This window comes from Tenrec ecaudatus, chromosome 7, assembly GCF_050624435.1.
Source record: "Tenrec ecaudatus isolate mTenEca1 chromosome 7, mTenEca1.hap1, whole genome shotgun sequence".
NCBI classification, from domain to species: domain Eukaryota; kingdom Metazoa; phylum Chordata; class Mammalia; order Afrosoricida; family Tenrecidae; genus Tenrec; species Tenrec ecaudatus.
This window is the reverse complement of record NC_134536.1, coordinates 8,387,197-8,404,857: the sequence shown is the minus strand read 5'-3', so window position 1 is coordinate 8,404,857 and position 17,661 is coordinate 8,387,197. Positions and strand designations below refer to the sequence as shown.

The window sequence follows — 17,661 nt, the reverse complement described above, 5'->3', positions numbered from 1 at the left end:
ACTCATTATTCATGCTCAGTCTTTTCCATTCGGGCCTCTCCAGTAATAGAAGGTCTGTAAAATATTCATCTGAGCTCATGGTTGCTAAGTGAACTTAATTTAAACAAGAGAACAAAAACATAGGCTGGTTTTCTAAAAGTGCCTTGAGCATTCCTTAACAGATTGGACCAACAATATGAGATACATTTATGTGCAAGGAAAAATGACATAACTCAGAGAAAGTACAATGTTTGATCTTTGATGGTACATATGTTATACTTCATAAAGCATTAGAAAAACAATAATAATATCATTCCAGGAGTATTAGCTCTAGAAAGAAAGCAATGTGTATTTTAAAATCATTTCATAGAAATGATGTGAAGGCATAGGATTAATCTTTTTTTCTTTTGCTTAAACAAGTCTTTTTTTATTAAAGGATCATTTTATTGGAGATCTTCCAACTCTTATAACAATCCATACATCAACTATCAAGCATATTTGTACATAAATTGTCTTCATTCTTTTCTAGACATTTACTTTCTATTGAGTCCTATTGGTATCAGCTCCTCTTCCTTCCCTCCCTCCCTCCATCCCAGGCCCTAGGGGGTCTCTTCCTTGTGACCCTACTGTGTGGGGATGTCCAATTGTCTATAGATAGACTTTGGTTCTCCACTCCACATGCCCCCCACTGCCCCATTCACATTGAGTATGATTTTGTTCTGGGTCTTAGATGCCTGATACCTGATCCCATAGACACCTCATGATCACATAGGCTGGTGTGCTTCTTCCATATGTGCTTTGTAGCTTCTCAGCCAGTTGGCCATTTGTCTAACTTTAAGCCTTTATGACCCCAGATGCTATATCTTTTGATAGCTGGGCACTATAAGCTTTCTTTACCACATTTGCATATGCACCCATTTTGTCTTCAGCGATCATGTCGGGAAGGTGAACATCACAGAATGCCAGGTTATTAGAACAAAGTGTTCTTGTGTTGAGGGAGCACTTGAGTCGAGGCCCAATGTCCATCTGCTACCTTAATTCCTAACATAAAGATAAAGGACATAGATCTATTCAGCTCTCGTTACATATAAATATATTTGCATATGTACATGCCTATATTTAGACCTCTATAAATGTCCTTTGACTCCTGGTTCTTTCCTCTATTTCCTTTTACGTCCCTCTTGTCCCACTGTCATGTTTGGCCTTCTTTCACGTTTAGTAATTCCTCTCTGCTACATTGACCTTGATTGAGCCGCACTAAGCATAACCCTTCTTATCATTGATTTTTAGTTCACTTGTTGTTCCCTTGTCCCTGCATTGGTTCCTCCCAGCACCTTCCTTTCTCCACACTGCCACCTGTCTTCTACCTTCCCAGGAACCAAGTGGCCGCCCACAGAGGATCCTGGGGAGAAACTTGTTCCAAGTCACCGGGAGAAAGGAGGGCAGGTTCAGCGCACAAATCTGTCCAGAGATGGCCAGACCCTCTCAGGCTTGGCCTTCTTTTGCTTCTGCTGCTGTTGTAGGCTCTGGCGGAGCTTGTCCTGGTGCTCCTCCTCCATGACCTTCTTCTTCCTCTTCACCAGGCTGGCCGTGGAGCTGCAGCCTTTCTGCTTGGGCTTCGATTGGAAGGGTGCTTTGGACTCAGGGTCATAGTCCAGTCACTTTATGCGCTCCTTCTTTTGCTGTTCCAAAGTGATGACGTCAACCTCCACTAGGGCCCGTGGGTTCAGACAAATGAGCTCTGTGGGTACTTTCTCCAGCAGGGCCTTCACCTACCATTCCTGACGCTGCTTCCAGCTCCTGTATGGGTTACTCTCCAGGCCGTCAAAGTTGGGCTCGGCAGCCCCGGTACCAGCATGCTGGTGATGCCCCCACTGTGCCCCACCCCCAGAACACCTTCAAAGGGGCAGAACTGAAGGCCATGCAGGTCTGCCCTTTCCCTACTCTGCCCTGCCCATATGTTGTCCACATCTCTCTTCCCGGTGGCCAGCAGTCCTTGCTGGGAGAAGGCCAGATGCCCTGCTCCCTGGGGTAGGGTCTGTGTGCTCAGAGGCTGAAACGTCCCTTGCAGGTCAAAGACCTTCAGCTGGTGGTCCAGGCCAGAAGTGGCCATATATGTACCTATAAAATCTACGGCCACCGTCCGGTCCCCACCACGATGACAGAGAATCTTGGCCAGTGGCTCCTTCAGTGCTGGACTCCACATAGACACAGTAGTACCATTGCTGTGTCCCAGGTGGATGGCGGCATTGTAAGGGTTTTGAGTCATGACATCGAAGCGTCCAGCCCGAGCATTCAGAGCAGTCACAATCTTCCCCACGGACACATCCAGGGAGGTCAGTAACCCTGTCTCTGAAGCTGTGGCAGGAGGAAGTGGAAGGACAGGAACCCCAGCCTTGTGATGCGGTCACAGTGGCAGATGCAGCGTAGTTCAATGCCTTGGTTGTCATAGATGTGAAGCCAGTGGTTCTGAGCAACAGCCAGCGGTGCCTCCGAGTGTAGAAACCAGATGTCCCTCACGGCCTCCATGACATTGATCTCGCACATCAGCTTCTTGGTCTCCCAGTCAAGGGCGGCCACATGGCGCCGGTGCCCTCCAAAAAGCTAGGTGTCTCCCAGTTCGAGAGTAACTCAGCCTGTAGGGTCCAAAGAAAACAAAAACAAAATAACAACAAAAAGAAAACCACTGACAAAAATGGAAAAGCCTATAAATAGTTCAAGTTCTGTTTGTTGGCCTTTATGAGTGTTTTCCAGTCGAGTCTGATGGGGTGCCACACTCTGTCTCCAAAGTCTATTTTTGGTATTCCCTGGGGGTTTCATCACTTTGCTCCCCTTGCTGCTCGGTTGCATTCCCTTAGTGTTTCACCCCAGTGTGCTGGGGTCAGATTGGTAGCCCAATCTTTTCATACATTTCTCCACTGGCTACGTTGCCCCCATGTTTGGTACACCGTGGTATGGTCTGTATGCACACTCCCAATTCTGTGGAGACATAAGCAATACTCTCCCCCTGGCTGGGTTAGTGCCCTGCTTCGCCCGTGCTATAATTTCCCTTCTCTCCTACCTTTCCCCACCTCCCTCTTCCCCCTTTTTTGTGATGTTTTAACATGTACTTTCTTGCTTTTGGTCTGACCTCCACCTGTGTACTTCAACCCATATACTGTGAGATAAGTAGCTTTTCTACTATAACCACGGTGTTCATTAGTCCCCTCAAGGGACTCATGTTGTACTTGTCCTTTTGTAATTGGCTGGCTTCGCTTAGCATAATTTCCTCCAACGCTTCTCATGAAACAATGTGTTTCATGTGATCACCAGTGCTTTTTAGTGATGTGTAGTACTCCATTGTGTGTATGTGCCAGAGTTTAGATTGTTTACAATTCCTTGCTATTGTGAATGTGCCACAGTAAACATTGGAGCACAGACTACTGGTGGTGGTCTATTTCTTACCACTTCTGGGAATATGCCCAGTAAAGGGATAGCTGGGTCATAAGGTAGATCAATTTCCATTTGCTTTAAATATCATCAGATCACTTTCCACAAATGCTTTACATATCTGTACGACCACCAGCAATGGAGGAGAGTTCCTATCTTGCCACATTCCCTCCACCATTTGTTGCTTTCTGATTTTTTTATTTGAGCTAACCTCAAGGGTGTTAGATGGTATCTCATGGTTGTTTTAATTTGCATTTCTCTGGTGACTAATGATTGGGATCATTTTCTTTTACGTGTATTGGCCATTCGAGGCTTCTCCCGAGTAAAACTTCTTTCCGGGTCTTTTGTCCACTTCCTCAGGGGGTTAACTGTTTTCCTCTTTTTTTCCAGGCTAAAATTGGTGGTAGAGTTTAGTAATAAACCCTTTGTCTGTTGTGTCATTGCTAAAAATCCTTTCCCAGGCTGTGGGTTCTCTTGTTATCCTCTTGGTGAAGTCTTTAAACATACACAGGTGTTTTATCCTTAGTAAATCCCACTTGACGATTTCAGGCTTACCTGTATGAATACCCTTCCTGATTACAATTAGCCGATGTAGTCCCTATGTATGTTATGATTCCTTCATCAATGGGCCTGATAGTTTGGGGATCCACATGGAGTTTGTTCTTTTGATGGGGTGAGGTAAACAAATTGTTTCATTTTTCTACAGGTGTATATCTATTCTTTCCAGCAACACTTGTTAAAGAAGTCATTCACCTCCCACTTGATGCTTTGGGGGCCCTTGTCAAAGATCAGTTGCCTATATGATGATGATTTTATTTCTGGGTTTTCTGTTCTTTTCCATTGGTCTGAGTATCTGTTGTTATACCAGTATCATGCTGTTTTGACCACTGTGATAGTGTAGTGTAGGTGTTAAAGTCAGGTAAAGTCATCCCTCCAAATCTGTCCTTCTTCTTGAAGAGTTCTCTGCTAATTCTGGGTTTCTTCCCTCTCCATATGAAATTGATGGTCAGATTGTCCAACCTTTGAAGAGGGTTCTTGGTATTTGAATTGGAATAGTATTAAACTTATATAGTGTCTTGTGAAAGATTGACATCTTTATTATATTGAGTCTTCCAATCCACCAGCATGGGATATGCTTTCATTTGCGGAGGTTGCTTTTGGTTTCCTGTAGTAGGTCCTGTAGTTTTCCTTGTATAAGTCTTTTTGTTTTTGTTGTAAATATATCCCTAGATGTTTTGATTTGTTCTTGATTTGTGCTTGAACTTTTCTTCCACAGTCTTGTCTGATGTATCTAGCAAACCAATAGACTTCTGTTTGTTGATATTGTATTCTGCCATTCTTCCATATTCCTTTATTGCTGTCAATACTCCTATTGTGGAGCTTTGGTGATTTTCAATAAACAGAATTGTATCATCTACAGACAGTGATAGTTTCACCTACTCCTCTCTCAGCTGGATACCTTTAATGTCCTTCCACTGTCGTATGTTGTTAGCTAGAACCTGAAGTATGATGTTGAATAGAAGTGGGGACAAGAGGAATCCTTGTCTGGTCCCCTTTTTCAGTGGGATTGTTTTCATCTTTTCTCCATTGACTATGATGTTGGTTGTTGGTTTTTTTAGATAGCTTATACTAACTTGAGGAATTTTCCTTCCATTCCTACCTTCTTGAATGTCTTAATTAGGAATGGATGTTGGATTTTGTCCAATGTTTTTTCTGTGTCTATCGATATTATCATGTGGTTCTTATACTTTTTCTTATCAGTGTGGTGTAAAATATTGATGGTCTTTTGACCATAGTGAGTGGGCAAGGATCTTCCACAAGGTTGGGTGTTTTACAGTGTATTCTTTGAGTTTTCCATGTCAGGGAAGACTCTTACCTTGCCCTCTATTTTAATAGATAATTTGGCAGGTTAGAGGATTCTTGGGCAGGTATTTTTTTTTTTCAGCTTTTTGAAGATGTTACTCTACTCTCTCTTTCTCCTCATGGTTTCTGCTGATAGGTCTGAACATTTTCTTATCAGGGCATCATTGTGTGTGACCACTTTTTTTTCTCTTGCTGCCCTTAAAATTTTCTCTTTTTCCTCGAAGTTGGATAATTTAACTATTATAAGCCTTGGCGAGTTCTTCCTGGGGGTTAGTCTAATTGGTGTCCTCTCTGCTTCCTATATGAGTGTCTGATTCTCATTCATCCAGTTTGCTTCCAGAACTTCCCTCACTAATTTAGCTGTTGACATCTTCATTGTGTCTTGTTCTGGTAAAAAAATTATTCAAATATAGTTCCTATTCATAGGATCTGTCATTGAGCTCAGATTTTCTTCTGCCTCTTTATTTAGACTATTTCCCCCATTTTTTGAAGTCTGCCTGATTGCCCTCAAGATGACTAGCACAATTCTCTGCCCACTCTAGTTTGTTCAGGAGAACCATGATTTTGTGTTTAGCTTCTGTTTCCTCATCTATTAGCTCCTGTATTTCCCTTTTGTGCCTGGACTTCATTCCCTCTATCATGGACTTCTTATCCTCTATCATCTGTCCTTTTACTGTGTTGCTTCCTTCATCTCCTGTATTGCTCCAAGCAGTCTTCTGAAAATTTCGTTTTGTGGTAGATCCTCGTCTGATTCTTCTATGAGCATTGTTAGCTCCACTGTTGGTTTTTGTCGCTCTTGTTTTCTTTATGAGGATATTCTAGTATTTTGCTGTTTGTGTGTCATTTTGGAAGAACCGGATGCTATGTTTCTGGGAGACCATGGGGACCCTGAGCTCTTTCTCTATGTCACTGGTACGAGTGTTTTCAAGGACTGTCTATGGCCTACTATGGGGATGGGTCAGACCACTATGTGGGCAGTGTGCCAAGGCAACTCAGTGGCCAACAGCAGTGGGAGGCCTCAGAGACTGGGGTGAGTCTGGTGACTGTTAGGTATGCCCCTGGGCCGTGCCTGGTCTGGCTGTCGGGACACTATTTGCAGCCTTTTGTTTTTTTAAGTCACCAAATAGAAGACAAAGGTGGGGAAGGACTCACTGGCACAAGAGGGGGTGCTGAGCGAAGGTGGGGACAGCCTCGCTGCTACTGGTGCAGGTGCATGGGGGAAAGCCTCCCTCCCTGCTGCAGGTGGAGGGGCTGGGCAGATGCAAGGGCTGGGGGATGGCTGTTACTGCGGGAGGGGGCACCAGGTGATAGTAGGGAAGACCCCACAGCTGCAAGGTGGGGGTGCCAGGCACCTGTGGAGGAAGCTGCCTGCCCTGCAGGCACAGGGTGCAGCGCAGGCATAGACATGCTGCTGTGGGTGGAAGGAGGATAGTATGTACCACTGCTGCAGGGGCGGGGATGGAGGGTGTCAGGCAATGGTGAGGAGAGTTGCCGCAGCTACAAATAATTAAACTTACCGCAGGTGGACTGCAGACAGGGTTTAGTCACAACTGCTGGGGTCACAGGTGGGAGGAGCCCAAGCTCAGCTGCACGACTCACCACCACGTGGGAAAAGGGAATCAGCCTGTCACCATGTTCTGGGGGACTCAGTATGTCTGCTGGCCAGCTTTGGGTATGGTGATAAGCCTGAGGGGGGGCCAATCGGAATTGGTGGCTACAGTAGAGTCCAAAGTAGGGTGGTATGTATAGACTTGGGAATCCCTGGAACCAGGTCGCTGATGCCCAGTGTGCTGAAAAGAGGCTAGATGTGGGGGGAGGTGGACTTCTGGATGGAGGATGTACTCTGGGCTGCACGGGAGACTTTTAACTTACCTGAATTTGCACACTCATTCTCCTGGATACCAGGTACACTGATCTCCAGCAAGCTCCCAATGCAGACTGCTTACCTGGATGCCATCATGCTGGAACCTAGTAAATCATTTTACTGGGGACTCTTACATCTCTTATAGCCATCTATTCATCCAGCGTGTCCAGCACATTTGTACATGTGCTGCCATCATCCTTTTCAAAGCATTTTCTTTCTACTTGAGCCCTTGGTAGCAGCTCCACTTTTTTCTCCCTCCCTCACTCATGGACCCTTCATAAATTATAAATGGTTTAACCTTTTCATGACTCAATTATCCTCCACTTTGAAGGTGCTTTTGATACCGTTTCATTAATGGTATGCATGCTGAATCAGAGAGAAGTTCTTAAATTTTGTTATGAAATATGAGTTTTAATACATTATGCTGGACATGTATATCCCTTAGATTCTAGGAGAAAGATTGTGTGGGACACATATGACCTGCTCACCTCGGGAGTAGGATATTGTGGAATACACTGTTACTCTGCACTCTGGAAGTAAAATTGCATGGAACACATATGTCCCTCTGGACTCAGGGAGTAAAGATAGAGGAACACATCTATCTCTGTGGACTTGGAACCATCTTCTAGAGCTCTTGGCAGGTATATAACTTAGGATATATGAAAATATGATGTTCACACAGCATAGAAAAAGGTAACTTCCAAATAACACACAGGCATCCAGAAGTACACTCAAAGGGCTTATTTCCCACTAAAACAAAGCCCAAAGAGGCAAACATTTGACAAAAGGGCTCGTCACGTCATACAGTCCCTGCTAAGAGCAGTCATTTGCAGTACAGGCACATTTCCTCTGTTTTAAACAGTGGCATCGGCCTCTCCTGAAGACTGCATTCACTGTCTGAGAAATCAGTTGCCCCGTAAACCCCATAAGAAGAAAATATAGGTAAGTACTATATGTTCCATGAATCATTAAAGGATTAAGAGGGAGTGTAGAAAATTATTTCCACTTCAAACTAATCCACGAACTATTCTCTCATCATTTAACGCTCACAGCAATTACCCGACTTTCATGTCAATGATGGGCACGTTGCCAACTGCACAATCTCCGCGCACATTACTTTCCTAAGCGTCCTGTGTGTGTTTATATGTGCGGGCATGTTCTTTGCAAACGTATGATCATCATAAGAGCTATATTTTTATACCTATTTCCCAAGTGGACATTGACCTTACTCTCAAATTCATTTTAACCATTCACTTTTTTCTCTTTTTAAAAATCGTTTTATTAGGGGCTCATACAACTCTTATCACAATCCACACATACATCAATTGTGTAAGACACATTTATACGTTCACTGCCCTCATCATTCTCAAAACATTTGCTCTCCACTTAAGCCCCTGGCATCAGCTCCTCATTCCTGGCCCCCTCTCTGCTTTCCCCTCCCTCATGAACCCTAGATAATTTATAAATTATTATTTTGTCATATCTTACACTGTCCGATGTCCCCTTTCACCCACTTTTCTTTTGTCTATCCCCCAGGGCGGAGGTTATATGGAGATCCCTGTAATTGGTTACCCTTTCTATCCCATCCTCCCTCCCTCCCAGTATCGCCACTCTCACCACTGCTCCTGAAGGGATAATCCACCCTGTATTCCCTGTGTTTCTGCTTCCTATTTCTACCAGTGTACATCCTCTGGTCTAGCCAGATTTGTAAGGTAGAATTGGGAACATGATATTTGGGTGGGGAGGGGGAAGTAGGGAGGAAGCATTTTGGAACGAGAGGAAAGTTGTATGTTTCATCGTTACTACACTGCACCCTGACTTTAACCATTCACTTTTATTTCCGTCAACTGAAGATGATAAATATGAGGGAGCTTTTTAAAAGTTCATAGGAAAATCCCATTGTCTTTTAATTCAATTTCTCCTTGCAAATTTTTTAAGCTCCCTGGTATATGCAAGACTGAACATTGACAAGATTGTACAGTCATCAAAACAATTAGGGATTCTTCCCCCCATCGTGTCAGATGAGTGCTTTAGAAGAACAGCATAATTCTAGAGAAGACTGTTATCAGGGCACATAGCTGCATGATTTTTAGTAATGTGAGGGCTTTCCCACAAAACTTTTGCTATCTTAAAGAGATAACAAAAAATCCATGCTCTCATCTTCTCCAGACAACGGGCCAATTTGCATACACATTTGCCAAGTACATCTTAAGACAAGGGTGCATATTTCATGTTTTCAATAGAATTTCAGCAGAGTTCATAACAGTATGTCTTTTTCCAGAAAGTGAATTATGTCACCTATTCCCTGTGAAAAGGAAATAATGGATAATACTTTGAATTATTTATCATGCATTTAAATTGCATTTATGGAATGTAAAATCCAAAATAAAGTGGTGCAGAGTAGAATGTAGACTTCAGATGCAGGGACATCCTCCATTTAGACATTAACACTAAGGGAGTATTTCCCCAAATCTCTCTCGACTGTAAATTGAGTGAAAGTTTACAGAGCAGATCAGCAGTTTTACGTTCAGCAATGCATACACATTTTCTTTCAACTCATCCACTGCCAGTCCTATCACTGTACCATCACTTGTCGTGTTCTTCCCCTGTGTTTCCTGTTTTCGTTCCTCTTTCTTTCCTCTCTGACCTTTGTCGTTGGGCAAATGCAGCCCTCCTGATATTAAAAGGTTGATTATTCTACTACAGAGCTGAGCTCAGCTCCAGACCTGAAAGATAACTAAGGGCCATAGTCCTGAGGGCGGGGGGGCAGGGCAGGGAGGAGGAGGCAGGAGTGGGTTACCCATTTCTATACAACCAGTAAGTGTAGTCTCATTTTTTATTTTGAATTTTGTTTCAAATCTTTCTCCAATGGTATTCTAATGCAACCTTCTAATGTGGTCCTTTGCAAAGTAGTTGGTAGTGGTAGCTGGGCACCATCTAGTTCTTCTGATCTCAGCATTGTGAGACTGATGTTTGTGTGGTCCACTAGTTCATTGGGCTTATTGTTTCCATGTGTCTGCTGCTGGACATTGCTTGAGTTGACTCAGGATGCTTACCCATGATCCAAGTACTTGGATTTACATCACACAGAGCACCAAGGGTTTACAGACTCACAGGGGGAAAGACAAAGATGATAGTCAATGTCAGAGAATATTTATCCCTTGGTGATAAGACACAGTCCTCTACTGATTCTTCTTCTACCTCATGATGCAGATCGATTTTTCTGTCAAGAGCATTCCATTTTGGCTTCAGTTCTACCACTGATTTACCACATATTGTGCCTGCAAAGTGCCAAAGTTAAAAAGGAACATAAGCACACAACCAAATTATTCACAGATGTCACCAGTGTATACTTGGGCTAGCAAAGGTGGTATCAACCAAGAGTAAAACTGAGAATATTTGTCAGGATGAGAGACTGGTTAAAAAACTTGGTGTGATTAGTGTATTATTTAGGGATAAAAAGAATCTGTGGGGGGCCTGTCAAGAAGCACTGCTATAGCATCTGTTCTAATGCATTGCAACCATATAGAATCTAGTCTAGTTCATGGGTTAGAGGAGAACTGTCTCTGTGGGTTTCCAAGGCTATACATCTCTACAGGAGCAAAAGGCCTCATCTTTCTCCTAAAGCCATGAAAAAAAACTTTTTTTAAAGAAAAGTACTGCTTGGAGCGGGGACCCAGTAGAGGTGTCGGAGGGCCCGGTCCCAATTCCAACTACGTGGACAGCTGCCCTTACCCCCAGAAGAATTTACTTTAGAGGGCCACACCGAAGCTGCAACTCAGGGAGTGGGACATGTCTGATGAGAGCACATGGCAGCAAATGAAGGGGAGGAAGAGAAAGTGGGGCACATCCAGGCCCACCAAGCCTTGAGAACAATATCCATTCTCCGAACAGCCAATGAACAGAATGGACCATATGGTTGATCCCACTGAGACACACCATCCCTCGCTGCCCCTTGGCCCTTTGGGGGAAAACACTGGTGACTCAGTGTCAGGATTGACCTGGTCGAACCCGCCAATACTGAGGCAAAACACTAAAGGCGTGTGGCAGAGCAATGGGAGAGCAGAGCAGGGAGGTCCCGAGGGAGTGCCAAAGATAGATTTGGGGGCCAGGGCATGTCACCCCATCAGACTCCACCAGAGAACACTCCTAGCAGTCAACAAACAGACTTTGAACTATTTACAGGTTTTTCTTTTTTTCTTTTAATTTTTTAATTAATTTAGTTAGTTTTGTTGTCATTGTTTTGTTTTCTTTTGTCGTTTTGTTGGCTATGTCTTGTTTTTTTGTGCATATTATTATCTCTGCATGTGTATCTAGACAAGATAGGCTGTATTAACAGTCTGGAGGAGAAAACAATGGGAAAGGAGGTGGTGCTGACCAACCCAGGGACAAGGGAACAACAAGTTATCCAAAATCAGTGGCACAGAGAGTGTAGGAGGTCTGGTAGAGCTTGATCAAGGGCAATGTAACAGAGTATTTACTGAAACCCAAATGAAGGCTGAGCATGATAGTGGGACAAGAGGGAAGTAAAAGGAAATAGAGGAAAGAACTAGGAGGCAAAGGACATTTATAGAGACAAATGTGTGCATAAGCAAAAGTGGTGAAGAAAGTTGATGGTGCCCAGTTATCAAAAGATACAATGTCTGGGGTCTTAAAGGCCTGAAGGTAAACAAGCAACAAAGCCCACATGGAAGAAGCACACCAGCCTGTGTGACCACAAGATGTTGATAGGATCAGGTATCAGGCATCAAAAAACAAAAAAATCATATAATTGTGTGGCCACCTCCCCGGTACAATTACTGAAGACAAAGTGGGTGCATAGGAAATGGGGTGAAGAAAGCTGATGGCGCCTGGTTATCAAAAGATACAGTGTCTGGAGTCTTAAAGGCTTAAAGGCAAGCATGCAGCCATCAAGCGGAGAAGCAACAAAGCCCACATGGAAGAAGCACCAGCCTGTGTGACCACCAGGTGTCAAAGGGATCAGGTATCAGGCATCAAAGAAACAAAAATCATACCCTTGTGAATGAGGGGGAGTGCAGATTGGGGTCCCAAAGCCAATCTGTAGGCAACTGGGCATCCCCTTACAGAAGGGTCATGGGGAGGACACGAGCCAATCAGGGTGCAGTCTAGCAACGATGAAACATACGACTTTCATCTAGTTCTTAAATGTTTCCTTACCCTCCCACCCAACTATCATGATCCCAATTCTACCTTACAAATCTGGCTAGACCAGAGGATGTACACTGGTACAACTAGGAACCAGAAACAGGGAATCCAGGACAGATGATCCTTTCAGGACCAGTGGTGAGCTTTCAGGACCAGTAGTGAGAGTGATGATACCAGGAGGGTGGAGGGAAGGTCGGTTAGAAATGGAGAACTGATTACAAGGATCTACATGAAACCTCCTACCTGGGGGGTGGACAACAGAAAAGTGGGTGAAGGGAGACATCAGACAGTGTAAGATATGACAAAATAATAATTTATAAGTTATCAAGGGTTCATGAGGGAGTGTAGAGCGGGGAGGAGGGGGAAATGGGGAGCTGATACCAAGTCTCAAGTAGAAATCAAATGTTTTGAAAATGATTAGGGCAACAAACGTACACATGTGCTTGACATACAATGGATGTACGTATGGATTGTGATAAGAGTTGTATGAACCTCCAATAAAGTCATTTTTAAAAAGCACTGCTATGAAGTCATTTCTGACTCATACCTCACTGCCATCGAGTCATTACCAACTCATAGTAACCCTATAGAACTGGGCGGAAATGCACATTTGAGTTTCCAATACTATAATTCTTCATGAGAGTAGAAAGCCGTATCTTTCTCTGATTCTGACTCTCAGCAGTCCTACATAGGGTTTCTGAGGCTATAAACAGTTACAGGAGCAGCGAGCCTCATCTTTCTCCGCTGGAGTGGCTGGTGTGTTTGACCTTGCAATTCGCAGCCCCACACGTAACCCACTATAGCACTAGGGTATCAAGATTGGTGGGAAGCTCATGAACAACATCAATATGCAGCGTATAAGGCGCTCAAGGAGGTGGATTGACACGCCAGCTGCAACAATGAGCTCAGGCATAGGAATAATTGTGAAGGTGGCGCCAGACCAGCAATGTTCCATTCTGTTGTGAATGGGGTTGTGTGGGTTGAGAGCAACTCCACAGCACCTAAAAACAATACGCACTTCACAACCTTCATTGCTGAGCGCCAAGAGGGCTTGACGCACTTCCTGATGAAGATCAAGGACTGAACCCTTCAGTGTGGATGACAACTCAACGTAAAGAGAGCCAACATCGTCACAACTGGGCCTCTAGATAAGATCATCATAAGAAGAGAGAAGTTGTCAAAGGTTTCACTTTGCTTGGATCCATAATTAATGTGCACAGAAGCAGCAGACAAGAAACCAAAGGACGTACTGCAATGGGCAGATTCGCTGCGTAAGAGCTCTTTAAAGTGCTGAAGAGAAAGGACATCCTTTTGAGAACTAAGGTGACCCTGGCCCAAGCCATATGTTTTCAATTGCCTCATATGCATATGACATTTGGACCACAGATAAGGAAGGCTGCAGAAGAATTGACGCATTTGAGCTGGGGTGTTGGCTGCCTTAAGAACAAATATACTGTGGACAAGTTATCAGGAGAGATCAGTCCCTGGAAAAGGGTGCCATGCTTGGTAAAGTAGAAGGTCAGCAAAAAAAATAGGGAGCCCTCACATTGTGTTGAAAAATGGGCTCCAATAGAACAATCCTGAAGTTGCCGCAGAACTGGGCAGTGTGTCATTCTCTATCAAATAGAGTCGGAACCAACTTAACATTAGTTAATGAAAAGCCCCCCCCAAAAAAACCCATTATGTTTCTACGTTTAAGATATTTACTTTATAGCATAGAAAAATATTTGAAGGCAAAATTTTCTCCCCTATTAAAGCATTTCCTTCAAAGGCAGATTTGAGAAGTAGCAATGAGAGGCACATTGTTTAATTCACTCTGACAACTAGAATTGAGGCCACATCAGGAAGTCATGGGGCCAAAGGATGGACAAAGGAATATTAAGAGTTGCTTGTCACCAGTGAGACTATTCACTTGTAATGCCCTGTCGTGTGTTTGAAGACTTTAGAAAGCAGTTTGCTGAGCAGTCTTTGCTGAACTCCGGCTATGTACTCCACTCCGTGTCAGTGTGTAAGTCATAACGACTCCCTGGCTCTTGCCTTGAGTGATTCATAATCCCACGGGAGAGAAAGGCAGATAAGTAAGTACTTACAACAGCGTGGTACAGTGCATACACACCAGCAGCCTGAAATAACAAGAGAAGCAGTGGTTAGTTTGTCCTGGGAAAGTATCATGGAGAAGGGTCATCATGGAGCAAAACCATAAAGGGAAAATTGATAGTATTGCAAAATATCTCATTGTGATCCATTTGATCCACTGGAAGAACTTTCAGTCAGACCATTAGAGCAACTAAATCGGGAGCCAGTAAAATATTTTATTGCATAAAACATTAAAGGAACTTCCCATTGGTAAGACTAATGGGTCTAAAGAGGAAACAGTCCCTGAAGAAGGGCAACATGCTTGACAAAGTCGATAAAAAAGAAGACCTTCAGCAAGATGGATTGATTGGCACAGTTGCTGCAACAACAGATTAAAAAATATCAACGATCGTGAGGATGGCACAGTGTTTCCTTATGAACTGACCCCGCAGCACCTAGCAACAATAGCAGCCGTATCACATAATTCTACAATGAAAATGTTGGGAGTTATTCTTCTAATTGGCTTTTAAGCCTTCCAGGGTTTGAATACTTTTCGGTACTCTGTGTTTAGGCATTACTTGTATATGACTTATGTAACTTGACAACAACTGTTTATCAAACTTTTAAACTGATAACAATCCCTTGTAAAGCACTTGGAAAACAATAGCAGGAAAGCTGCTATGCCAATGCTGAACTATTACACACCTCCCCTACATGTTATTTATTCTCTTATTTTCTTTTACTTGTCTTTTTTTCCCACTTAATTATCTGCTCCATTGGCTGTCCTTTAGCTTTCAGAGTTTCAAGCAAATGGTTTAGGAAAATATAATTATTTTTATTGAAACATCTTTAAAAATCACATTTTGCTCACTTGTCCTATCTGCTTAAAATAAATAGAACTTCTCATCCTTGGCGAATGGGCTAGAAATCTAAATCACAATATTAACTTTCTATTATTAGGTCCAAAATGGAGTGTTAAATGGGCTTAACCCAAGGGCAGTCTAAATTCTGCTTTAGAAGGAAACAGGCACAAAATGAATCAGTCAGAACCATACTATTTATGAGTTCAGTTTATTGAAATCTGCTCAAAGCTTACTCTGTGACATTGACAGAGAAGTTTCAAGGAAACTTAGTATTCATTTCTTCATCTTCAGTATCCATTTATTTATATTCAACCAGTGTCAAATTATAGTTCAGTCTTGGCCCTAGAAATGTGGCAAAGGAGGCAATTATGCCATCCATTAGGACCAATCAAACTGAGTCATCCTGGAAGACCCAACTGGAAGACAGTAGGATAGAGGATTTCACCAACCTACACTCACAAGAACTCTCCTCTACTGAGCTGAATCTTATAAAAAATTGACCTTATGCTAGATTTGTATATAGTCAGACTCTAGGAAGCAAGGGAAATCTCCAAGGACAACACAGTGGGGTTCTGGGATTTTTAAGTCTTTGAAATGAAATCAGAGCAAGAAGTCAGTCTTCAAGGAAACACATAGGAATGGTGCGAGGGCCAGTGGTAACAGTTCTTCAAAGAAAGAACTGTGTCTTGTACGTTTGATGAGATGGAGAAAAGAAACTTAGAATGTCTGTGCTAAGTGTAGCACCCCTGAAGAAACTAAGGTCTTAGATTCTGGCAGAAGCAAATGAACATCTTCTCCAGAAGGATATATCCCTAATTTAGGTTCTCAGAAATTCCCACATATAAAGACAAAATTCACAAAGAAATGGAAGTGACTCTGAAACAGAATTGAAATACTGGGCAATCGTAGCATGCAAATTACTAAGGAGAACTTGGTCTTTACTGTGTTCTATGTGTGGGTTAAAAGCTTAAGGTATTACTTGTATGTTAACTATAAATATATACATTTTTTTCATTAAATGTTCTTGTTTGACCTACATTTATTTAAGAAGGGTGCTTCAACATTTCTGAAGGTCTGGTCATTTTAGATATTTGTTTTTATTATTGACTTCAAAATTTCAAAATGATAGGAAGATAATGTTTGCATTTTTACAACATTTGAGAATTGTGTTATGGATTATGATTATGGATCCACTAGGAGTATGCAATAGATAGGTTTTTTTGTGCCAACATGGTTCCCATAAGAACTTGTGGGTGGAGTTTAGCCTGTCAATCAGGCCGCAGCTTGATTGGAGGACTGGCTTCCTTCTCTCTTACTCCCTAGAGGCGGGCCACACACTCTCTCTCTGCTTTCAGCTTCCTGTTGACAAGCCACATAGAGCCACACTGAGACCTGCAAGAACCCTGAAGATGCTTCCACCACCAGTGGATCCACAAGACTTTGCCTGTGATCTTACTGCATTTTGGATCATTGCCTTCACTGAGTAAATCTGAAGAGGGATTTATGGACTAGCATAGGACTTCTGGGCTAATATCAGATTCATGGACCTGATCTAGACTGGGCTGGGATGTTTTCTTAATATATAATTACTTTTTGATATAAAGCTCTTTCTTATTCATAGATGAATGTCTCTGAATTTGTTTCTCTAGTTAACCTGGCCTAGCACAGACTATCTTAAAATTTTTTGTGTGAGAGGATGTCCAATTTGAAAATAATAATAATTTATCAAGGATTCACAAGGGTGGGAGGATTGGGGGGGGGCGGCTAATACCAAGGACTCAAACAGAAAGAAAATGTTTAGAAAATAATGACACCATGTATACAAATGTGCTTGATAAAATTGATGTAAGGATTGTTAAAAGAGTTGTAAGAGCCCTCTATAAAATGATTTTTTAAAGTTTTATGTATGCTTGCAAAGAATATATATATTCATTCTCTGCTTGCTAGTGGCAGGGTTCTATATAGGTTCTTTACATCAAGTCATTAATTGTGCTGTTCAAATTGCCCATATGTTTTAGTCCAGGTTGACTAGAGAAACAAATTCATAGACACTCATATGTATATAAGAGAGAGTTTTATATACAAGAGCAATTTAATATTGAAAAAACATCCCAGCCCAATCCAGATTAAGTCCAGTCCAGATCAAGTCCATAATCTGATATTAGCCCATATGTCTGATACCAATCTATAAATTCCTCTTCAGACTCACTCAATACATGCAATGATGCTGAATGCAGGAAGATCACAGACCAATGGGTGGAAAGTCTTGTGGATCCAGTAGAGGTGGAAGCATCAGCTGGCAGGGGTCTCCACATGGCTCCTTCAGCTCCAGGGCTCTGGCTGCATCAGCGTCGCTCCATCGGGCTAGTCGGTAATAATGTCTCACAGGGAGTGAGTGTGTGTCTTGCCTTCAGCAAGCCA

At 42.8% G+C, this 17,661-nt stretch overlaps 1 pseudogene; it reads right to left on the bottom strand.

Moving 5' to 3' along the window:
• Positions 1–606: 606 nt before the first annotated feature.
• Positions 607–7,161, bottom strand: LOC142453138 (WD repeat-containing protein 46 pseudogene; annotated as a pseudogene).
• Positions 7,162–17,661: the final 10,500 nt, after the last annotated feature.